Raw genomic sequence first — 8,074 nt, forward strand, 5'->3', positions numbered from 1 at the left:
ACCCTGGCAATATTAAACCTGATTCTGATTCTAAGGCACCACCCGCTGCCGATGGGGAGTAGAATTGTGCCTGTGATGGGGCTGGCTGAGTTAACAGCCTCGTTCGATCCTGCACATTGGAGCCTCCACACCAGATGGTAATGCGACCAGTTAGAATGCTCTCCATGGTACATGTGTAGAAATTTGCCTGAGCCTTTGGTTACATACCAAATCTCCTCAAACTTTTAATCATGTTCAGCCACTGGCGGGCCTTCTTCATGATTGTATCAACATGTTAGGCCCAAAAGATCCTCTGAGATGTTGATACAGGGAACTCGAAGCTAGTCACCCTTTCCACCACTAGCCCCTCAATGAGGACTGGTAGGTATTCTCCCCAACCTCCCCTTTTGGAAGTCCACAATGAATTCCTTGGTCTTACAAACACTGAGTGCAGCTTTGTTGTTGCTACACCACTCAACCAGCTGATCTGTCTAACTCCTGTGTACGCCTTCTCATCATGATCTGGTGTCACCAGTGTAGAGGGAGTAGAGCAGTGGGCTAAGCATGCAAGCAAGAGACTCTGGGACAGAGATTACAGGGTTTGCCAGTTGCCATGCATGGTACGATTCGCTGTTTTAAAGCATGCACAAAGAGTGCTGAGCTCATCAGGAAGTGAAGCATGCTGCCATTTTTTGCTGTTAGGTTTTGCCTTATAGGAAGTAATGGCATGCAAACCCTACAACGGTTGTCATGGATCCAGTTCCGTCTAACTTCACACAGAATTGCCTTTTCGCTCTCACGGTGGACTTCCACAGGCACACCCGGACTTCTTGTGGGATTCTGTATCGCTGGTTCTTGAATGGCACAAATCTAGTCCTCAGTGGACTGCAAACCTCCTGGGTCATCCAGACCTCAGGTTCAGAAATGTTCAATATGGTCTCGAGGGCACACACTCATCCACGCAGGTCTCCATCAAGTTAGTGACGACTGTGGCATATTCATTCAGCTCCAGAGATGAATCTCTTAATATGGTCTTCATCACCATTTCAAAGTGCTTCTGTAAGTGCTTCTAAGCCTCCCTTTCCCACACCTTCACAGATCTCACCAGGGTGTTGCCGTCCTCAGACTCTTGGGAAAAGTAGTACAGCCAGTGATCGGACTTGCCAAAGTGTGGGTGTGGGGAGACATGGTAAGTGTTGTCAACGGTGGTGTATTCAGATATCCCACCTCTCCCGGAACTTCCGGGAGTCTCCCGCATATTGATAGCGGCTCCCTGACGCCCGCAAATTATATACTATACCACGGAAATCAATTTTTTTTGAGAGCGAGTGAGGAAAAAGCAAGAGAGAGCGCGCGAGCGACCGAGAGAGAGAGAGAGAGAGAGCGCGCGCCATTGCAGAGTGTTCCAAAAAAAATATAAAACGTACGTCACCCCAGACTACACCAAAGTGACCCCTGCCTAATAGGGGTCAAAATAATGACAGTGTTGCTCGCTGCACTGTTTGCAACAGTGACTTTTCTATTGCCCATTGTGGGTTAAGACTGTAAAGGGCATGTTGAGGTGAGTTTAACAGGTGTCATTCATTCATTAGCACAGCTAATGTTATTTAAACTAGCTGGCTAGCTGCTAAGAAGCTACTCTCTTGCAGACTTCCCACCCCTCCCGGAAGTCTCCCGCAAATTGATGGCGCTCCCTCCCTGAAATGAGTTTTTGCAGGGTGGGATGTCTGGTGTATTACTGATCAAGTATGCTGGCTCCTCTGGTGGGAGTTGGTCACAGACTTGTTCAAGCTGTCCTTGTTGAAGTCCTCCACAATCACCGGAAGGTATCTGTGTGCTCTCCTTCATGACGACTTATCGGGGTGCCTAGTTCCCACAGTGCTATCTTGACTTTTGCCAGTGGTGGAACATACAATGCAAGCAAGATGATGGTGGAAACACAATGGATGACAACAGTTGTTCCAAGCTGAGGGAGCTGAACTGACACAGAACCAACAGACTAGAGACTGACAGTTTTCTGTGCACTGGTACAACAAACACAATAGCAGGCCTGTATTTTGTTACAAAGCGAGGCGCACAGCCAGATGTACAATATCGGTGGGTATGGGCATATATCAATATACCGTATCCGAGGCCTCGTCGGTCAGGGTCAACCATGGATATCGCACCCTAGCTGACTGGATACGCAAGCCAGCACGGTACGATATGGAGAGCAAGTTGTCGCCCACGTAGCAAGCACCCCCTCCCCACACACCTGAACCTGAAGGAACAGCGCAGACCGATACAGTCGGGCACCAGCAGCATCATAGTGTTGAACTCTACACAGGACTGATTAGGGGCCTCCACTCCAGATTTTCCCCCTGGGGGTCTACTCCCGAAGCCTTCCCCATGAGTGGGTACAGCCACAAGGCAGCGGAGGCTCCTTCTCCCAGGTGAGCCGCCAGCTACGGCTGACAAGCCCAAATGCCCGAGTGTGTGGTTATGTACTCCAGTTACATACAGTGACAGCCATGTGTCCACAACATTTGAAAAGCAATCCACAATAGTGAAAAACAGACCCACACCCAACAGCAAATAGTCTGTACCCCACTTATATGCTTGAGTATAAAATTAAAACCCAACCCAACCCAGGAACACACCCTCTGCCATCCCCCACCTGGTCAGCACTAGAAAACACCCAGGTAATTCTGCTCTGTATGCACAGCATGGGCTAACCAGTACTGCAATTACTCTCTGTACTTTTACAGACATGCCAGCCTGACAAACAGATCTTAGTTTTTCATGGCCAAATGATGGAGTCAATTAAACTCCATCATACCCAGGTTTACTAAGATAGATCAGTTCTGCACCCGTTGCAACTCAGTGACACGCGTGTACACGTTCTGTACCTCAGTGCCATCAACCACAGACATGTACAAAAACGCACCTGCAGTGTCAGATACAGAACAGGATTAAACACGACAAACAAGAGAAAGTCTGCGGACGCTCGAAGTCCAAAGCAACGCACACAAAATGCTGGAGGAACTCAGCAGGTCAGGCAGCGTCCATGGAAGTGAAGAAACAGTCGATGTTTCGGGCTAGATGTCCCGACGCAGGTTCTAGACCCGAAACGTTGACTGGTTACTCTTTTCCATAGATGCTGCCTGGTCGCTGAGCTGGAAGGGCCCACTCCCATGCTTAATTTTTTAAAAAATCAATAATCGATCGGTCAATCAATAAACAGCATGACTTGCCACTTTTTAAATCAAAATATGATTCCAACTACAACATTAAAGATTAGTTTAAATTATAAACAAATAAAATTCAAATCTTAAAAAAAATTGATGTCAAACTTTAAAACTTTTAGACTGTTCTAAATTTAAATCAAACAGAATGATTAAATAAATTTAAGCACTTTTTTAAAATGAAAAACTTTGATGATTTTACAGTGAGACTAAGTACTTTAATTCCTGAATAAGTTCTATTGCATAATTACAATTTAAAAAGATTGAACATTTTAATTCAACTTTCATTGCCATCGTAAAGTAGCAACTATAAGCTTGTAATTTTGAATTGACTCAGTGAATTTTGACTTTTTTAAAAAATTTTTGAAACATTTTAATAAAAAAGCTTGGAACATTTTAATTCAACTTTCATTGTCATCTCAAAATAGTAACTATAAACTTGCAATTTTGACTCTTCTTTTTTGAATCATTTTAGTAAAAAAAGCTTGAACATTTTAATTCAACTTTCATTGCCATCTTAAACTAGTAACTCTAAACTTGTAATTGTGACTTTTTCTCTTTTTTGAATCATTTTAATAAAAAAAAGCTTGAACATTTTAATTCAACTTTCATTGCCATGTTATAATAGCAACTACAAGCTTGTAATTTTGAATTGACTGGATGAATTTTGACTATTTTTTATTTTTGAATAAAAAAGCTTGGCACATTTTAATTCAACTTTCATTGCCATCTTAAACTAGTAACTCTAAACTTGTAATTTTGACTTTTTCTCTTTTTTGAATCATTTTAATAAAAAAAAGCTTGAACATTTTAATTCAACTTTCATTGCCATGTTATAATAGCAACTACAAGCTTGTAATTTTGAATTGACTGGATGAATTTTCACTATTTGGCACAATTCAACTTTCATTGCTATCTTAAACTAGCAACTATAAACTTGTAATTTTCAATTGACTGGGTGAATTTTGACTTTATTTTGGAGTAGGAAAGAACCAGCTGGAGAAAGTGAAACAAACTTTAAGCTGGGTCAAAGACTAGCGAGAGATGGCGCCGAAACTCGAGGCAGCAAACCATGAAATCACCTCAAAATGAACAGTTTTCAGAAGGATTTATTTTTTATATAAAAAAGCGAGTTTAATCAGAGAGAGATTTTAAAAGTTTTAAAAGGGAGAAGACTCACCGCTCCGAGGCCACTGCTGAAAGGGTCCAGTTTCCAAGCGGTGTGCAAAAGGGCAATGCGAGAAAGAAATATTACTTTGGTGATGGAGTGTTTATTTTAAAAAATATATATAGTATGTATGCCTGTTTTGGCTAAGATTTAAATCTAGTTAAAGGAGCCGGACGGGGTGGTCTGCGCCTTTAAGAGTAACGGTCATCGGGCTCTGGAAGGTTCCAGGAGGCGCCGGCCTGTCCCAGTCGCGGCCGGAGGGGATGGTCGTGCATGTCAAATCACCCGTCGGTTTTCACTTTTAATCGCCTTTATGATGTTTTATCCTTTATTAATAATTGATTAGGGAATGCTTATTGCTTTTATTTAATTCTCGAGAGTGAGGGGGAAGCGCTCCGGCAGTTTGTCCGGAGCTTGAAGGAACTTTTTTTTTCAAAAAAACAGGAAGGAGCTCGAGCTGAGGGTGGGGGCGTGGAGGATGGTGACTGACAGGCCGCTCCGACCAATCGGGAGGGCCGCCACGGTCGGAGGCGGGGTGGTGGTGTGTGACGAGGGGCGTCAGGAGGTCAAGATGGGACGTAGCGATCCCGCTTCGAGGTGCTGCCGCCCCCTGCAGTACAGGATGATCGGCTCCCACCTGGTGCTGCCCCCTGCAGTACAGGATGATCGGCTCCCACCTGGTGCTGCCCCCTGCAGTACAGGATGATCTGCTCCCACGTGGTGCTGCCCCCTGCGATACAGGATGATCGGCTCCCACGTGGTGCTGCCCCCTGCAGTACAGGATGATCGGCTCCCACGTGGTGCTGCCCCCTGCAGTACAGGATGATCTGCTCCCACGTGGTGCTGCCCCCTGCGATACAGGATGATCTGCTCCCACGTGGTGCTGCCCCCTGCAGTACAGGATGATCGGCTCCCACGTGGTGCTGCCCCCTGCAGTACAGGATGATCGGCTCCCACGTGGTGCTGCCCCCTGCAGTACAGGATGATCGGCTCCCACGTGGTGCTGCCCCCTGCAGTACAGGATGATCGGCTCCCACGTGGTGCTGCCCCCTGCAGTACAGGATGATCGGCTCCCACGTGGTGCTGCCCCCTGCAGTACAGGATGATCTGCTCCCACGTGGTGCTGCCCCCTGCGATACAGGATGATCTGCTCCCACGTGGTGCTGCCCCCTGCAGTACAGGATGATCGGCTCCCACGTGGTGCTGCCCCCTGCAGTACAGGATGATCGGCTCCCACGTGGTGCTGCCCCCTGCAGTACAGGATGATCGGCTCCCACGTGCGTGCTGCCCCCTGCAGTACAGGATGATCGGCTCCCACGTGGTGCTGCCCCCTGCAGTACAGGATGATCGGCTCCCACGTGGTGCTGCCCCCTGCAATACAGGATGATGGGCTACAAGGTGCTGCTGCCCCTGGTTCTGCCCCCTGCGATACAGGATGATCGGCTCCCACGTGGTGCTGCCCCCTGCAGTACAGGATGATCGGCTCCCACGTGGTGCTGCCCCCTGCAGTACAGGATGATCTGCTCCCACGTGGTGCTGCCCCCTGCAGTACAGGATGATCGGCTCCCACGTGGTGCTGCCCCTGCGGTACAGGATGATCGGCTCCCACGTGGTGCTGCCCCTGCAGTACAGGATGATCGGCTCCCACGTGGTGCTGCCCCCTGCAGTACAGGATGTTCTGCTCCCACGTGGTGCTGCCCCCTGCAGTACAGGATGATCTGCTCCCACGTGGTGCTGCCCCCTGCGATACAGGATGATCTGCTCCCACGTGGTGCTGCCCCCTGCAGTACAGGATGATCTGCTCCCACGTGGTGCTGCCCCCTGCAGTACAGGATGATCTGCTCCCACGTGGTGCTGCCCCCTGCGATACAGGATGATCTGCTCCCACGTGGTGCTGCCCCCTGCAGTACAGGATGATCTGCTCCCACGTGGTGCTGCCCCCTGCAGTACAGGATGATCGGCTCCCACGAGGTGCTGCCCCCTGCAGTACAGGATGATCGGCTTCCACGAGGTGCTGCCCCCTGCAGTACAGGATGATCGGCTCACACGTGGTGCTGCCCCCTGCAGTACAGGATGATCGGCTCTCACGTGGTGCTGCCCCCTGCGATACAGGATGATCGGCTCCCACGTGGTGCTGCCCCCTGCAGTACAGGATGATCGGCTCCCACGTGGTGCTGCCCCTGCAGTACAGGATGATCGGCTCCCACGTGGTGCTGCCCCTTGCAGTACAGGATGATCTGCTCCCACGTGGTGCTGCCCCCTGCAGTACAGGATGATCGGGATCCCTGGAAGCGCTGGAGTTGCATTGGCTTATTGTTTTTGGTGAGGAAAAAAGCGGGGCTGTGATTTAGGAGATAGAGATCTAAGCTGTGGCAAGAACATTTTATGCAATGACTTATTAAGACTTTTCTACAGTTTAAGACCTACTGTACAGAAGAAACTGTCACTGAGTCTAACACATTTATTGAAATACATTTGGATGAAAAGACAAAGGATGTCTTTTAACATATGTAGATAGATAATTTATTGATCACAAAGGGAATTACAGTGTAACACACATAAAAGTTGCTGGTGAACGCAGCAGGCCAGGCAGCATCTCTAGGAAGAGGTACAGTCGACGTTTCGGGCCGAGACCCTTCGTCAGGACTAGCTCTTCTTTCAGTTAGTCCTGACGCAGGGTCTCGGCCCGAAATGTCGACTGTACTTCTTCCTGGAGATGCTGCGTTCACCAGCAACTTTTATGTGTGTTGCTTGAAATCCCAACATCTGCAGATCTGGATGTCCAGTCCTTATATACTTCCATCCCCCATCAGGAAGGTCTCAAAGCTCTACGCTTCTTTTTGGATTCCAGACCTAATCAGTTCCCCTCTACCACCACTCTGCTCCGTCTAGCGGAATTAGGCCTTACTCTTAATAATTTCTCCTTTGGCTCCTCCCATTTCCTCCAAACTAAAGGTGTAGCTATGGGCACCCGTATGGGTCCTAGCTATGCCTGCCTTTTTGTTGGGTTTGTGGAACAATCTATGTTCCGTGCCTATTCTGGTATCTGTCCCCCACTTTTCCTTCACTACATCGACGACTGCATTGGCGCTGCTTCCTGCACGCATGCAGAACTCGTTGACTTTATTAACTTTGCCTCCAACTTTCACCCTGCCCTCAAGTTTACCTGGTCCATTTCCGACACCTCCCTCCCCTTTCTAGATCTTTCTGTCTCTGTCTCTGGAGACAGCTTATCCACTGATGTCTACTATAATCCTACTGACTCTCACAGCTATCTGGACTATTCCTCTTCTCACCCTGTCTCTTGCAAAAACGCCATCCCCTTCTCGCAATTCCTCCGTCTCCGCCGCATCTGCTCTCAGGATGAGGCTTTTCATTCTAGGACGAGGGAGATGTCTTCATTTTTTAAAGAAAGGGGCTTCCCTTCCTCCACTATCAACTCTGCTCTTAAACGCATCTCCCCCATTTCACGTACATCTGCTCTCACTCCATCCTCCCACCACCCCACTAGGAATAGGGTTCCCCTGGTCCTCACCTACCACCCCACCAGCCTCCGGGTCCAACATATTATTCTCCGTAACTTCCGCCACCTCCAACGGGATCCCACCACTAAGCACATCTTTCCCTCCCCCCCTCTCTCTGCATTCCGCAGGGATCGCTCCCTACACAACTCCCTTGTCCATTCGTCCCCCCCATCCCTCCC

The 8,074-nt window shown here is 48.6% G+C and overlaps 1 protein-coding gene across 1 annotated transcript in view; it reads right to left on the reverse strand.

Annotated features, from left to right (window-relative positions):
• LOC134339698 (breast cancer metastasis-suppressor 1 homolog) overlaps positions 1-4,842 on the reverse strand; it is a 32,617-nt gene extending 27,775 nt beyond the window's left edge. Inside the window, exon 1 of the mRNA XM_063036417.1 lies at positions 4,384-4,842. The gene's annotated coding sequence lies outside the window, so the exon portion shown is untranslated. The remainder of the gene's footprint in view (positions 1-4,383) is intronic.
• Between the last annotated feature and the right edge of the window lie 3,232 nt (positions 4,843-8,074).

This window comes from Mobula hypostoma, chromosome 30 (assembly GCF_963921235.1).
Source record: "Mobula hypostoma chromosome 30, sMobHyp1.1, whole genome shotgun sequence".
Taxonomy (NCBI): Eukaryota; Metazoa; Chordata; class Chondrichthyes; order Myliobatiformes; family Myliobatidae; genus Mobula; species Mobula hypostoma.